This window comes from Natrix helvetica (assembly GCF_964273705.1).
Source record: "Natrix helvetica genome assembly, chromosome: 13".
NCBI classification, from domain to species: domain Eukaryota; kingdom Metazoa; phylum Chordata; class Lepidosauria; order Squamata; family Natricidae; genus Natrix; species Natrix helvetica.
In genome coordinates, this window is record NC_138557.1 from 2,382,621 (window position 1) to 2,399,334 (window position 16,714).

General features: G+C 46.7%; 1 protein-coding gene across 2 annotated transcripts in view; it reads right to left on the reverse strand.

Annotated features, from left to right (window-relative positions):
- MAD1L1 (mitotic arrest deficient 1 like 1) overlaps positions 1 to 16,714 on the reverse strand; it is a 277,755-nt gene that overhangs the window by 203,669 nt on the left and 57,372 nt on the right. The window lies entirely within an intron of this gene.

Sequence of the window (16,714 nt, forward strand, 5' to 3'; positions counted from 1 at the left end):
TGGTGCAAAAGCACGTAAAAACTGCAAGTAGAAAAATAGGGACCACCTTTGGTGGCAAAGGAACAGCGTTCCGTGCGCCTTCGGTGTTGAGTCATGCCGGCCACATGACCACAGAGACGTCTTCGGACAGCGCTGGCTCTTCCGCTTTGAAACGGAGATGAGCACTAGACTAGGGAACAGCTCGCACATACGCATGAGGGGAACCTTTACCTTTAAACAACCTCTGGCGTTGACTTTCAGGATGGCGAGTGTACTCATTAAGTGGTACCGCCGTCAAGGGTATCTAACGCAGGATTGGGATCGCGAACATTGCAAATCCCATATTTGAGCTTAACAAAATTGCGGGACGCTGAACGAAGGTACCTTCAGTTGGGAACACCTTGAAGCGTTAAGGCCACTGGGTAACCCTGGCCATCCTCACATACAATTGGGTCTGCTTGAGGCCATCTTTGTAGAGATGTCGGTGTTCATGATATGTGGCTGTAGGATTCTAGTTTGGTTTCGGAGGAAATTGGGGAAGGGCAGGGCCAGTCAGGCCAGGGCCTCTCAGGATTAGGACAGCTTGTAGACAGGGAGGAACAGAGGCAGGATGAACATGAGAGACAGAGCTCAGGTGTGGAGCAAGGACCACCCCCTCCTGATCCAAGAGCACAGAGAGTGCAGAGAAGGCGAGAACAGCGCAGACTGAACAGGCTACTGGGGAGAAGAGTGCCCCGCCCATCTTCACAAGGCACACCTGGGGACTGAGACTTAAGGAGACGCTGTGGGGAGCGGCCTTTGTCGGGGACAAATGCTAAGTTCCTGAAGTGTGGAGTGCCGACGTTTGAACTTCCCAAGAGTCCTTGCATTCTTTCTGGACGAATTACCTGGATCCTTTGCTTCCTAAACTCCTTGATTTGATAACTCCTGCTGGATTTATTGCTGTGCAGCCTTGGTGTACACAGAGCCGGGCTGTACTATTTGCAGCCAGAGACTGCTTGAGGTGCGTGTGTGTGTAAGAGTAGGGGAGGTTGACATCACTTTGCTCTGTGACTTGCCAGAAACGTGGGAGCGTTCGGGGAAATTTGGAGCAACGAAGGGCCAGTTTGAACTGCCAGCTGTTTGTGTTATCTCTGTGCCATGCCCCCTGGTCATCACACAAGAGGCTGGAGGACTCTTGACGCAGGCCACCGTGGCACTTCAACAACGCCAGCATTGCCGTAACGCCTTCGCCGCCTGGATACAGAGGAAAAGTCTGGAAAGGCCATGTTTCTTTCCTCTTGAGATGGTAGCCCAACCTCCCAATTAGCAGCCCCAATCTCCCCGTGCCCTACATCTCCTCCGATCAATACCGACACTTCAGGAGCCAGCCGGGAGATAGCTTAAGCACCCCACGTCCTTCGATCGACACGTTATCATCTTCCTTTCTGCTTCCAATAGACTTGATTAATAAAAGCCCATTCTTCTCGTTTATTTCCTTATTGATTTTGCTGTCCCTCCTCTTGGGAAGAGATGTCGATGCAGGCGGGGATTGCCAAGCAAGCTTGGTGGGTCTCGCCGTCCGACGGTGCCCTGAGCTTTTTTTTTTTTAAGAAATAAAACATCCCTAGCGACTAACAAATCCTGCCTCCTATTTTACAGGAGAAATCTTCCAGTGGCTCAAGGCAGGAAGCTTCCTACGCTGTTTCCCTGAAAACAAGACATGGTCTTATTGTCTTTTGGCCCCTGAAATAAGTGTTTGGCCTAATTTTTGGGGAGGTCTTATTATTTTTGAGATGCAGGAGGCATCGAGCGTGGCACCTTATGGCTGCTGCTGTGTTGCAATATTTTCGGGGAGGGCTTATTTTAGCCCATTCACTCAAAAGCCCAATTGGGCCGATTATCCGGGAGGGCTTATTTTCGGGAAAACAGGGTAGAAGTTAAAGTTAAAAATGCTACTTTGGTGTGTCTTTTTCTATCAAAAGAATCAAACGGGTTTCCTCCAACATCCATCGCTGACCATTAAGTGAGTGGCCTGCTTATTAATCCATCGTTCTCTCCTTCCTCTGTTTTCCTTGGCTTGGGAGTCTCCAAAAGTTAACAATTGACTTGAAAAACAATGCCACCTCGGTGCAGTTTATTTCCTCCTGAACTTTAAGCACTGACTGAGATAGGAATGACCTTTAAATACTCCGGGCTTGGGGGGGGGGGGGTTGTCTGTAAAAAATGACAGAGGTACGCTTTGCTTATGCAGCGTCTAGAATAAATACAGCATGTGCCACGATTTGATCCATGAGTTAAAAGCAAGGGGCCATTCTGGAAGGAGAAAGGACTGGATGGGATCCTTAAAACCTGCCAACTCATCAGAATACCGGAATCCTAAGAACAGAATAACTGTTAAAAATTAATGCATAGTGAATCTCTCATATTAGTTATCCTGGGTGGGTTGTGTTAATGGTTATTGATGGGTCTGTTTTTATCCCCAAATGCTGCTTGATGTCTACAGAATAACAAGAGTTGGAAGGGACCTTGGAGATCTTCTAGTCCAACCCCTTGTTCAAGCAGGAGACCCTATTGTCAGACCTGCAAGCCATCTTTTCTTTTTGGATTTCAGGCCTGTCACACTTTCTACTGTGGGAAAATGGAAGGGGGGGATTATATGGGTGTTATGTAGCCATAACAACATTCTTCTTAGAAAGTCAAGGTTGTTTTTGTCTCTGCACCTGACCGGATCTGGATGGGAGGAATCTGTCTTCGTAGCAATGAAAGATTGGACCATGTGATGAATTTGTGGTTGTTGGGGCAGGATCTTGAACTTTCAACTGGAAGTTTAAGCTTTCAGATTAGGGTTTTCCCAGATGTGCCAACATGACACCTCTAATAAAATGGAACTTTGAGGAAATATAGGCCTCGGAGTTTTATTTGGTTGGGGGTGTTTTTTTGAAACCCTGACACCTATACTATTTCAGACAACTGGCTATCCAACATCTTCTTAAAGACTTCCAGTGTTGGGGCATTCACAACTTCTGGAGGCAACTTCTGTTCCACTGATTAATTGTTCTCACTGTCAGGAAATTTCTCCTTAGTTCTAAGTTGGATCTCTCCTTGATTAGTTTCCATCTGTTGCTTCTTGTCCTGCCCTCAGGTGCTTTGGAGAATAGCTTGACTCCCTCTTCTTTGGGGCAGCCCCTCAAATATTGGAAGACTGCGATCATATCATCCCTAATCCTTCTTTTCACCAAACTCAACTTATTAAACTCATCTTCGTTAAGCGCAACTCACCCCGTTGCAAACTGTTCCAAGAAGTGAAGAGTTGAACAGCTGAAGAACTGTTGACTTAATAAGGGTTGAAGTCCATAAGTCTTAAAGTTTCCAAGCTTGGACACTCCTGGTTTTCCAAAATATTGCATTCCCCCAGATGGAAGTGCCGTTTCATCATTGAAGGTCTCCTTAGACACCTGTCTTCCTTTAGCCACATCAGAAGAACCGAGGCAATTAAAAGTTTCCCATGGGAGATTTTGATACTCTCTTTTGGATGATTCCCTTGGTGATTTAATTAGAGCCATTGGCTGGTAGGGATTTCATTACAAGCTTCGCATTAATTGCTGTTTGTCGGTTTTCGTGTCTGTCAATTAAAGCTAAACAGCTGGGAGAATAAAGTTCTTTCTTTTCTTTTCTTTTTTTGAAGGGGTAACAAACCAATTTTTTTTTTTAAAAAAAAAGAAAGAACACGGAGTTGATTTCCAGTTTGTCATGAAAATTTATGATCTCTTCAGAATGCCGCTAGAGTTGAATACAGCTAGTCCTCGGCCTGCGGCCGCAATCAACACCAACGTTTCGGTTGTTAAGCAAGGCATTTGTTAAATGCTAACCCGGTCCTTGCAGTTTAGTCACTGAAATGGCAAGGACTGGAAAAAGTGACTAGTTTCTCACACTTATGACCGTTGCAGATCACACGTGATCAAAATCCAGACGCTTGGGAACTGACTCGCATTTATGATGGTTGGATTGTTTCAACGGGGGTCACGTGATCCCCTTCAGCGATCTTCTGACGAGCAAATTCAATGGGAAAGCAGGATTCGCATGACTAACTTAGGGATACAAGAAAGGTAGAACTTCAAGAAAGGTCATAAAATGGGGCAGGACTCGCTTAGCAAAGGAGTTTTGGGCTCAATTGTCATCGTTAAGCCGAGGACTACCTGTGAATCTCAGCAAACAATGCCTTACTCTGGATTGCAGGGTAAAAAAAAAGAGAGGAAAAAAAATGATTCGAATCTAGCCCGCAAATCATGCTAATTGGAGAGGAGAAATTTCCTATGCAGATAATTTCTTTGAAGGAAACGTATTTTAAGCTGCCGCCATCTGTCTGTAGGATTACCATTCAAACACTATAGGCATCACAGATCCCTCTACACAACCCGTATATTCGTAATAAACAAAGGTGAAGAGAAGCGTTTATTTCAGACAAAATTTTAATGTGTGTTGGGACAGATGGATGCATATTGAGCTGGACACATCGGAAACTAATTGTCTCATGAAAGCCGGGAAAAAGGTTTTTTTGGGTGGGTGGGGGGGAGGAATCACTTAAAAGAACCTGCTAAACTCTGCAAATCCCGAATCCCTCCAATTTGTTTTATATTTTAAGCCTTCCTCTTTAATCAGCGCCGATGCAGCCACGCAATTAGCGGTAATGATTTTAAAACTCATCACGGAAGGTAACTAGGCAATGCTTGTTAAACTTGGACAAAGAGCTTTATCCAAATCTACCTGAACTGAAATGGGGGTGATGGGATTTTAATCCCAAACTCTAGTCCAGGGGTTGGCAATCTGCAGCTCCGGAGCCGCCGTATGTGGCTCTTTCATTCCTCTGCTGCAGCTCCCTGTCGCCAGTTGGCTCCTCAATTGATAGGGCTTTCGGTTAGGACAGGTAGAGGAGAAAGGATGCTGTGGTAGGAGGAGACTCTATGGTGGGGAGGGGGATACTGGACTTCCGGTCGGCTCCAGAATTGAACGGGGGGGGGGGCTTCCTTTTAAGACATTTGTGGCTCTTTGAGAGACAGCTAGAGGAAAATCCAGATTGCTTTCCAATTTGGGCATCGAGGTATAGGTCCATTACTCTAGGACAGGGGTGTCAAACTCAAGGCCCGGGGGATGGATCCGGCTCTCAGGGTGCTTAGATGTGGCCTGCCCCAGCTGAAAACGGAGCTCAGCAGCCCATTTTCACTCTGCAGAGCGCTCGGGCCACCACAGGTGCCCCCCAACACAAGTGACATCACGCTGGCATGCACATCCTGGCCACGCCCACTTCACACCCCCACACACCCAATCAAACACAACCCTGATGTAGCCCTCAATGAAATCGAGTTTTCCCAGCCTTGGGAAAAGGACGGGACAGAAAAACACGGACCAGTTAAGAATTGGGAAATATGGTGTTAAGAATGTGTGATGGGTAGGAATCAGATATGTATTTGTATGATTAGTAATTATACAAAAGAAAGGATCAACGGATAGGTAATCTGACTGACTACACCTACCTATGTAATGGATATAAAATGTAATCGTTGTAAGATCTAATCACTACATGGAAACGTTCACGCCAGAAATGCCGCACTATGGCCAATGTTTTTAATGTTTATCTAATAAAAAAAACTTTTAAAAGAAGAAAGAAATGGAGTTGGACATTCCTGCTCTAGGAAGTAAAACAAGAGACAAAGAGAAGGGAGCCCAGATGGCTTTTAAACCTGGGCACAACATATCCATGTAGGAAGCAAAACAAGGGATGAATACAGGGGGAAATGTATTACTTTGCTGCGGGTGAAGATACCCCAAACTGGGGGATCCCTTACGATCCCCGATTCTACGCGACATTTCTGTTGGCTTGGCATCCCTTCAGCTTCCCGCGTTGAGCCAGAAATCCATCCCTTAATGGAGAAAGGCATGTCGACAGAGCTGAGAGACCGCATGAGAACTTTTAAATAAAGCATTAGCGGAGGGCTTTTAAAGATAAACGCTCGCGGACAACACAAGCTTTTAAGTGAAAAGGCAACCAGAGAGCGACCACAACCCCCCCCCCCCCTGCGAGAGTAGATATCCCACACCCACCATCATCCAGAGCCAATACTGAAAACAGACGGAATATTGTATTTAGGGAAGAAAGTTCACTCCGTAGGCAGCTACCTTGCATTAAGACGTCTCACCGATCGATTCCAACAGAAGGCGAAAGGGGAAAGTGCTATTAAAACACGTTTGTTAGCACACCTCCCCTAATATCAAAGGAGTAAAATTGCCAAAAACAAGGGAACAAAGTCTATTCCTCATTGTACACAGAGGGATAGACTCAAGATCACGTGAAGTGTTAATGCCACTTTATAAGGCCTTGGAAAGGCCACACTTGGAATATTTGCATCCAGTTTTGGTCGCCACGATGTAGAAAAGATGTGGAGACTCTGGAAAGAGTGCAGAAAAGAGCAACAAAGATGATGAGGGGGCTGGAGGCTAAAACATACGAAGAACGGTTGCAGGAACTGGGGATGTCTAGTTTAATGAAAAGAAGGACTAGGGGAGACATGATAGCAGTCTTCCAATATCTCAGGGGTTGCCACAAAGAAGAGGGAGTCAAACTATTCTCCAAGGCACCTGAGGGTAGAACAAGAAGCAATGGGTGGAAACTAATCAAGGAGAGAAGCAACTTAGAACTGAGGAGAAACTTCCTGACAGTTAGAACAATTAATCAGTGGAACAGAAATTGCCTCCAGAAGTTGTGAATGCTCCAACACTGGATGTTTTTAAGAAGATGTTGGATAGGCATTTGTCTGAAGTGGTGTAGGGTTTCCTGCCTAGCCAGGGGGTTAGACTACAAGACCTCCAAGGTCCTTTCCAAGTCTGTTATTCTACTCTTTACAGCCAATGAAGGACTTCAGATAAATGTTTGGACCAGCAAGGAAGGGAGAAATGAGGGTGGGGGACAGGCACCACGCGGAAGGAGGGAGCGGACTCAATGCAGTAGCTTGAGTGATCTGTAGCCACTTTCATCAGCCCCCCTGCTGCAATGTGCAAACAGAGGCATTGATTTTGCCTCCTTTAATTGCTGTTATTTTCAACAGTTTTTAAAACACTAATGGGATCCGAACAAGGAGACCGGGAAACTTTTGAGTGGAAAGCTACTTTCTAGGTAAGGGTGGGTGGGAGGGTGGGTAGAGGGGCTTAGCTCCTGTATTTTCAAACAAATATTCCTACAGGATGATGAAATCCTTCATTATCTAAGCGCACACGCAGTCTTTTTGAACCTGGGAATAATAACATGAAAAGAATTGCACACTCTCTCTCTCTTCTCTTCGACTCCTGTGTGACTTTTGATAGTGCGCAGGCCAATTTATCTTCGTCCCCCTCCCGCCCCGCAAAAGCCAAGTTCTACTTAGTTTGCACGGAGCTGAACTACGCTCTCTTTTCTTTGCTCTTTTGTTCTTGTGAAAAGGTTGAGGTTTTTTTTCATCTGCTTCTGTTTGTGCAGGGCTCATATTCCGTGGAGGGGTGTCTAGCTACTGTTGTAGTGGAATAAAGTAATAAAAGTGGAATAGTTCCATGAAGGCACAACTTCGCTTATAGGCTAAGCTATCCTAGTCTCTCTCTCTTTCTAAAGGAAAGGATAGATACGATGGATGGATGGAGGACGGACGAACGGACGGACAGATGATTCTCAAAAAGTGATAGACAAGATACATCGTGGTAAGGTAATGATGATTTAAGAGCTGACCAGCTGCTGTAAGGCTGTAAACCGAGATGATGCAATGAGAATGAATCAGAAGGGTTACTGCCACTTTAAGAGGCTGTCTATATAAGAGAGGCCCTGTAAGGGCAGTTTTTCTCTCTGTGTGTGTGCTTCTGTGTTATAGTTGAAGATTGATTGATTGATTGCCTGGCTTTGCCTAGTAAGTAAGTAAGTGTGTGTTTGTGTGTGTGTGTGTGCATGTGTGCATGTGTGGGTGCATGCGTGCATGCATACCTTCTACATAAACCACTGTGCACTGTATTTTGCTCATGGGTTGCCTCAAAATAGTAACACTGCACACTCTGACACATAGATTAGATAGATGGATGGATGGATGGATGGATGGATGGATGGATGGATGGATGGAGAGAAGGCAAGAACAAGACAGATCTCAAAAAGTGACACACAGATAGACAGATCTTCATTCTCAAAAAGTTACTGAGAGTGGAACTGATGTCCACAGCAGAACAAGGAACCGGTCCTCGGAATTCGCCTCTGGACAAGGAGAGGACCCAGGATTGCCCACAAGTGCTCCATACGGTGGTTCCCTATAGGAGGGTCCATAGGACAGTGGTCTCTAGTGGGTTTAGAGCTCCGGAAGCCAAGAAAAAGGCATTTTTGCCCCAGCTGTGATTGGGAGCCTTCGGAAGGACACAGGTTTAGCAATTCACCCCATGTAATAACACTTCCTTTCGGAAGATTCTTAATCTCCAAAAAACATTTAATGAGCAATTTCCAGAAGTAATTAAGCAAGGAAGTATGGGTAGGTCAAACTATTCTCCAAGTCAAACTCTTCTCCAAAGCACCTGAGGGCAGGACAAGAAGCAATGGGTGGAAACTAATCAAGGAGAGAAGCAACTTAGAACTGAGGAGAAACTTCCTGACAGTGAGAACAATTCATCAGTGGAACAGAAGTTGCCTCCAGAAGTTCTGAATGCTCCAACACTGGAGATTTTTAAAGAAGATGTTGGATATTCATTTGTCTGAAGTGGTGTAGGGTTTCCTGCCTAGGCAGGGGGTTGGACTGGAAGACCTCCAATGCCCCTTCCAACTCTGTTATTCTAAATCCAGGTATGGGTGCTTCAAAACATATTTAAAGGTGAAGGAACTCATTTTGGGAACCCAAGGATTCCATGCTCACATTCCTCTTTGGATATCAAAATAAAATAAGACGGGGAAAGCCAGCACTCCAATTAAGTGGCTCAGCCAAAACCCCAAGGGGTTTGAGTTGCAATCCATCTCCTTAACCTGCTTGCTTTTTAACATTTTCAGTCTTCTGCGTAGGGAGAAGAGTACCGGGATGTCTTTCAATCGGCCTCCTTCCTGACATAATGTAAAATGCCAGGATGCGGCAGGGACAGACGGTCGGGCACGGATGCTTTAAATATATATATATATTTGCCAACCCAGCATCAACTTAAGATAGACAAATGGGAAGGCCCCGTGAGATGCTAGCAGCCGGTTGGAAGAAGGGTGTCGAAATGCAGTTTAATGAAGGTAAACTTCGAAAGAAGTTACTGATGGTCCAAAGTTATGAATTAGGAGTGAGGCACTCCTCGTCCTCACACCGGAATTTCTGCGAAAATGGGGCGATTTGTTAGCGAGGAGAGGCAGCAGGAATGGCGAGAGCAGCAGGGAGCGGATGTAGCAGCTATTCGTTTGCAAGACAAGAATGATTATTTTGCATCCGTCTGATCCACCAACAACACAGCAATTATTCTGGATGGACCGGAATGCCATTCCCATTATTTGCTTTACCTGCTGCATGTTTATCGGCCCGATTTATCTTAAGTCTCCTGAGCAGTTTCGTGGGACAGCTTGCAAAATTTTAACGCGACTGTGAAGCAAAGAAGAAGCCACAATAATGGAACGCAAGCACAGAAACCTTTGCACGCTGCCCATTAGGCCAGTTCATAGCAACGAGGCTTCGATAAAACGAGGAAGCAAAAGGTCTTCAAAGAATAAAACACAAGGAAGTCTTGAAAAAGCACCTTTTGGGACAACCATGACCTGAAGGACTGAGAATCTCTACTTACGACCGCTTTTCACACTTAAGACTGTCACCGCATGCCCACGGTCACCTCATCAAAATTCAACTGCTTGGCAAACAACTCACATCTATGACGGTCGCAGTGTCCCTGGGTCACGTGGTCCCCTTTTGTGACTTTCTAACTTAACAGTGATTCACTCCCTGGGGCAAAAAAGGATGTAAAAAATGGGGCAAAACTCCCTTAGCAAATGTCTCGCTTAGCAGCGTAAATTTTGGGTTTAATCGCGGTCGTAAGTCAAGGACTACATGGTTTCTCCCCACCCCCTTGTTTTCCCCATGCAAAGTCTGTTTCATTTAAGCCGTGTCCAAGTTTGGCTCGTGGGCACGAAGTTAATCTGAAAGCAAGCGATGGACCTTTTTTGAAATAAAACGGAAGGCTTTTAATAAAACTGAAATAACGTCAGGATAAAAGGCAGAATAAAATCACCCCGTGCCCTTGCAAGGGATATATAACGGATATTCTTTATGGGTAACAGTAAAAGCAAATAGATTGATAAACGGAAACTCAGCCGAGGCAAACCAAAATGAAATGTACATTTGCATATCATTACTGGAAAACTACCAGCTACCCAGGGGGGCTAAGTACGAAAGAGTGCAGAATTTTTATTGCATTTTTTTCCAGCCCTCCTCCAGGGATTCTTTTTGTTTTTGCCTTAATGGCGATAACAATTTCCCCCCCCTCCTTTTACATGTAAACAGTGTGAGCTCTAAAAGATTCATTTTAATTGAAGACGCTCGGTGGAAGTTTTAACATACTGGAGAAGCCCGTTAAGCGCTGAAGTTCCTTTGAAGGGTGACGGACCGTTTGAACGTTTTGTGAATTCAACAAGTCCGCAACAGATCAACGGGAAAGGGACAGTTTGGTCTAGGGCAGGGGTCGGCAACCTAAAACTCAAAGAGCCACAAAGAGCCACAAAGGTCCTAACCGGAAGCCCCCGTTCAATTCTCAAAGAGCCACAAAGGTCCTAACCGGAAGCCCCCGTTCAATTCTGGAGCCGACCGGAAATCCGGTTCCCCACCACCACCACCATAGAGTCTCCTCCTAGAATGGTGTCCTTTTTCCTCTCCCTGTCCTAACCGAAAGCCCTATCAATGGTGGAGCCGACCGGCGACAGGGAGCCGCAGCAGAGGGATGGAAGAGCCATATGCGGCTCCAGAGCCACAGATGCTGATCCCTTGTCTAATGGTCAAGGCACCAGGGTAGAACACGAGGGAGACAGTGAGTTCTAGTCCCGCCTTGGCCATGAAAGGCAACTGGGTGACTTTGGGCCAATCACCAAGAGACGGTGAGTTCTAGTTCCACTTGAGTCATGAAAGCCAGCTGGGTGACTTTGGGCCAATCACCAGGAGACGGTGAGTTCTAGTCCTGCCTTAAATACAAAGGCCAACTGGGTGACTTTTGGGCCAGCCCCTCTTTCTTTCAGCCTAACCCACCTCACAGAGGCGGCAGAAAGATACTGCCTCTTTCTCTATTTCAGCTTCAAGAGTCTAGAGTTCAAATCCCGCCCTCCCGCCAATGCAAACCCTTGTGGGAAGATGCTGCCCCTTTCTCTCCATTGCCTCCTCCGTGGAAACAGCCACTGAGCTGTTGAGTAAACTCCCATGAAATACGATGCAAATTCAAATTAGCGTCTAAAGGCTAAGGAGCAGTAATGTGGGAAGATAGTCCCTGTGGCTAATTTCCCGTCTCCCGCTGCGTTCCTGATTTATGGCAAAGACCTTCCGTGGGAAAGGAGTGTGTGTGTGTGTGTGTGCGTGTGTGTGTGTATTTGATTTAGACAACAATTGCAGCCAAGGTCTCCAGAGACATCCCTTCACTCTGAACTGCCTTGACAAGTGGACTTCTTCGCTTTAATTTTTTATCATTGATGTTACAGCTGGGTTATTAACCGATTCTCATTTACACGTGTCAGAGGGAGAGAAAAATCACCTAATTAACTGCTTTCCCCAGGAGGAGGAGGAGGAGGAGGAGGAAAAAAGGGAGGGCGGTGGGCTGCCAATTTATCCCCCTCCCCTTCTTTTCCAACCCTTCCCCTCTAAAGGTGAGAGATTTACAGCTCCCTGTCAGATACGAGCTGTAAGAATCATTTTCTAATTACCCCGATCTCTACCAGGCTGACTTCGAATCATCCAGTTGTTTTCTCTCTCTCTCCCCCCCCCCACCCCCTCCTTCCTTTCCTGCTCCTTTTAAATTAGGGAATGATTCCGTTTAAAGGCCTGGACTTCGTTTGCAGCCGCTCCGGCGAGAGTTGCATCTTTTCGCTCAAGTAATTGATATTCGATATAGGTTATTAATGGCCCGGCTGCCAGAACTTCCGGCAAAGCAAAACAAGTAAACACACTAATTTTGGTCACCGAACAACAGTCACAGGGACGAGGGGAATTGCAGCAATAACCGCCGGTTTCCCAGTTTGCAATATTGAAGTTGTTTGTCTTCCAAAGGTAGTTTTTCATCGAACGGCGAGCATTTTTTCCCCCCTTTTCTCTTCTGAAAGTCAAAAGCGCGGGACCGGTTCTTTACAGCTGTCTCTGTCCCGGGTATCCGATGCTTCTCCCTGGTATTGAATTGGGACCTCCAGCCTGTCTGTTCTCCCCATCAGACCCTCCGTCATAAATGGCCAAAAAAGGACTCTTGGATCGTCATTTGCGCTTTGATCATGTCAGGAATAAGAGAGGTGAGAAGAGGAAAGAAGAGGGGAGAGGAGGGGAGGGGAGAGGATTAGGGTAGGAGAGGAGAGGAGAGGAGAGAGGGGAGGGGAAGGGAAAATAAAATAAAAATTAGGGTTAGGGTTAGGGTTAGATGGGATGAGATAGAAAGAATAGGGAATAGAATAGAATAGAACAGAATAGAATAATAATAATAATAATAATAATAATAATAATAATAATAATAATAATAATAATAATAATAATAATAATAATAATAATAATAATAATAATAATAATAAAATTGGATTTATTAGCCGCTCCCTTTCCAGACAGGACTCGGGGCGGCGTACAATGGAGCATATAGAACATAAAACATGTGTACAAATACATAAACATACCTATATACAAAGACACACATGTATGGAGGAGGTAACAAATTACATAGACAGTTAAAAATCACCATTAAAATACCCCAATTGTAAGAAACCCAATATAAAATTAAAATTTAAAATTTAAAAAGACAGTCAGGAGGAGTAAGAAAAATTACGGTTGAGCCAGGCCAGATAATTGAAAGAGGTGGGTCTTCAGCTGTACACGGAAGGAGCGGAAATCGGAAGTAATCCTGATGTCACGGGGGAGGTCATTCCACAGGGCTGGGCCCATCACAGAGAAGGCTCTGCTCCTGGGTGTCGCCCCCCGACACTGTTTGGCGGACGGCACCCGGAGAAGTCCCTCTCTGTGTGAGCGAATTGGTCGTAGGGATGTGTGGGGCAGGATGCGATCCTGCATGTAACTAGGTCCTGTGCCATGAAGCGCTTTAAAGATCATAATCAAAACCTTGAAACGCACTCGGTAGACCACAGGAAGCCAGTGCAGCTCGCGCAGGAGAGGTGATACAGGGGAGTATCTAGTCCTCCCCATAATCACCCGCGCGGCCGCGTTCTGGACCAACTGTAGTCTCCGAGTGCATCTCAAGGGAAGCCCCATGTAGAGAGCATTGCAGTAGTCCAGGCGAGACGTCACTAGCGCATGGGTGACTGTGCGTAGGGCATCCCGGTCCAATAAGGGGCGCAATTGGCGCATCAGGCGAACCTGATGGAACGCCCCCCTTGCCACGGCTGTTACATGGTCATCCATGGACAGCCGGGCATCTAGGAGGACGCCCAAATTGCGCACCTGTTCCATGGGGGCTAGTTGCACGCCCCCGATGGCCAGAGATGGAAGCAACTGGTTGAACCGGGAGGCCGGAAGCCACAGCCACTCCGTCTTGGAAGGGTTGAGTTTTAGTCGGTTGCCATCCATCCAGACCCGTACGGCCTCCAAACACCGGGACATCATTTCAACGGCCTCATTGGGGTGGTTCAGGGTGGAAATGTATAGCTGAGTATCATCAGCATACAGATGATATCCCACCCCAAAACCACGGATGATCTCGCCCAGCGGTTTCATGTATGTGTTGAACAGGAGAGGCGAGAGCACTGATCCCTGTGGCACCCCACATGTGAGTGGCCTCCGGGTCGATCTCTGCTCCCCTGCCAACACACGTTGCGTCCGGTCAGAGAGGTAGGAGCCAAACCACCGTAAAACGGTGCCCCTGACTCCCAGCCCCTCTAGCCGGTGCAACAGGATACCATGGTCGATGGTATCGAACGCCGCCGAGAGATCTAATAGGACCAGGATAGAGGAACAACCCCTATCTCTGGCCCTCCAGAGATCATCAACCAATGCGACCAAGGCCGTCTCCGTGCTGTGCCCGGGCCAGAAGCCGGACTGGCGCGGGTCTAGATAATCATTTTCCTCCAGGTGACGTGGGAACTGTTGTGCCACCACACTCTCTACAACCTTCGCTAAAAAAGGAAGGTTGGAGACTGGACGATAATTGACTAGGTCCATTGGGTCCAGGGAAGGCTTCTTGAGCAGGGGCCTCACCACCGCCTCTTTCAAGGCGGCCGGTAGAAACCCCTCACCCAACGAAGCGTTCACCAGGCCCAGGAGCCAGTCGCACGTAACCTCCCAGGATGCCAGTACAAGCCAGGAGGGACACGGGTCCAATAAACATGTGGTCGGTCGCAGACGTCCACGCAACCTGTCCAAATCCTCGATGGCAACCGAGTCAAACTCCTCCCAAAGCGGTCCCTCAAGACTCGCCACGGGCGTCTCTACTGGACCACTGAAAGGGGCCCATCCCATCCGGATTTGAGCGACTTTGTCCTGTAGATATTTCCCAAACTCCTCTGCTCTACCCTGTAAAGGGGCTTCCCGCGGTCTCTCAAACAAGAGGGAGCAAGTCACCCGAAACAGGGCGGCAGGGCGGTTATCTGCGGACGCAATAAGAGCGGCGCAATGTTGACGTTTGGCCGCTCTTAATGCCACAAGGTACGTCCTCAAATAGGCTCGTGCCTGTGCTCGGTCAAATTCGGAACGGGAGGATCTCCAACGACTCTCTAGGCGTCTCTTGTGGCGTCCCCATCTGCAGTGATCTTGGAGCGCAGGAAAATAAAATCTGTCACTTCCTCCATTTCTTCACCATCTATTTGCCAGGAACTGAGAGGGCTGGATGCCATGATCTTAGTTTTCTTAAAGTTGATTTAGGAGTATGTCATCCATACTCTTCAAAAAATACCTAGGGAAATCTTTGCAATGGGTGTGTGGTCAGCTGTGAGATATGAAGGGCCAACGAGATCTGTCAGATTTCACCAAGGACAAGAGATATTAATTCTGCAGAAACTCAACCTTCCCCTCAGGAGCACTCAAAGTTTTACAAACTTGACCTTTGCAAGATAAGTTGCTTTTCTGAAGATAACAAATGACTCTACTGTGATTTATAGAGCTATATTTTCCATTTGCGTTCCAAAACAAATTAGGACAGTTGATTTAAACACTGGTTTTTCTTTCTATTTCCTAGGCCAGTGATTGCAAATCTTTTTAGTTGTGAACTAATTGTCTCCTGCAAACTCCACTCCCCTGTCGCTCCCCATTTATTTCCTCTGGAAGGGGCCACTCATTGTCCACCTGTGGCTACTCCCAAGTCCACCCCTGTTCTTTAGCTCTTCCCTTCGTCTGGCAACTCTGCGCATGCGCACACTGGGAACAGGTTCCAGCTGTTCGTCTGCCTCACTGATGTCTGACCCTGAAGGCAGCTGATAATTGGCATACGGCCCTGGTCCCCTCTCTGCCTCCGACACAGAGCCCTCCTCAGAGCCTTCCCAGACTCCAGGACTGGCCCAGGTTCTTTCCCAACTGCCTCAATGGCCACTGGCGCTCCGCTGGTGGGCCACAACACCCGTTTCCTGCATCTATTGCTTTATTGATGCGTTTAGTGAGGTTAATGTCAAGGGACCGTTGCAGGATATATTTTCCGAATCAATACCTGTGTAACATTTCATTCTGGCTGAAATAAATCAATCTGATAAACAGAACAGATAATGTCCATCCAGCAGAGAAGTTCTTCTTCCAGAACTTATTTACCTAACAAAAATTGTCCCTGTAAGTTGCGAATTAATGGTTGCTGGCTAATAGGTTTTATTAGACAAATTTGTGGAAATTAAGACTTGACATGACGTAAGTTTTTACATTCGGGGGGCTGCTGCCTCACGAAAAGAAGAGCAACAAACAACACACCCTGTTAATAATATGCACAGCATGAAAAATATTTTACTTGTCCTTGTGGCACTTTGCAGGACTCAGTGTGTAGAGCAGACACCACAGTGAAAAGATCAAGTGGGGTACTAATAGCACTCTATAAAGCCTTAGTAAGGCCACGCCTAGAATCCTGCATCCAGTTTTGGTCACCACACTATAAAAAAGGATGCTGAGACTCTAGAAAGAGGACAGAGAAGAGCAACCGAGATGATGAGGGGACTGGAGGCTAAAACAAATGAAGAACGGTTGCAGGAACTGGGCATGGCTAATCCAGTGAAGAGAAGGACCGGGGGAGACAGGAGAGCAGTCTTCCAATATTTGAGGGGCTTCCCCAGAGAGGAGGGGGTCAACCTGTTTTCCAAAGCCCCCGAAGGCCAGACAAGGAACAATGGATGGAAACTGAACAGCGAGAGATTCAACTGGAAATAAGGAGACATTTTCTGACAGTGAGAACAATCAACCCATGGAACAGACGTTGCCTTCATAAGTTGTGGGAGCTTCATCCCTGGAGGCTTTCAAGAAGAGACTGGACTGCCCATTTGTCAGAAATGGTGTAGTAGGGTCTCCTGCTTGGGCAGGGGGGTTGGACTAGATGACCTACAGGGTCCCTTCCAACTCTGCTAATCTGTCAAATCAGAGATAAAGGC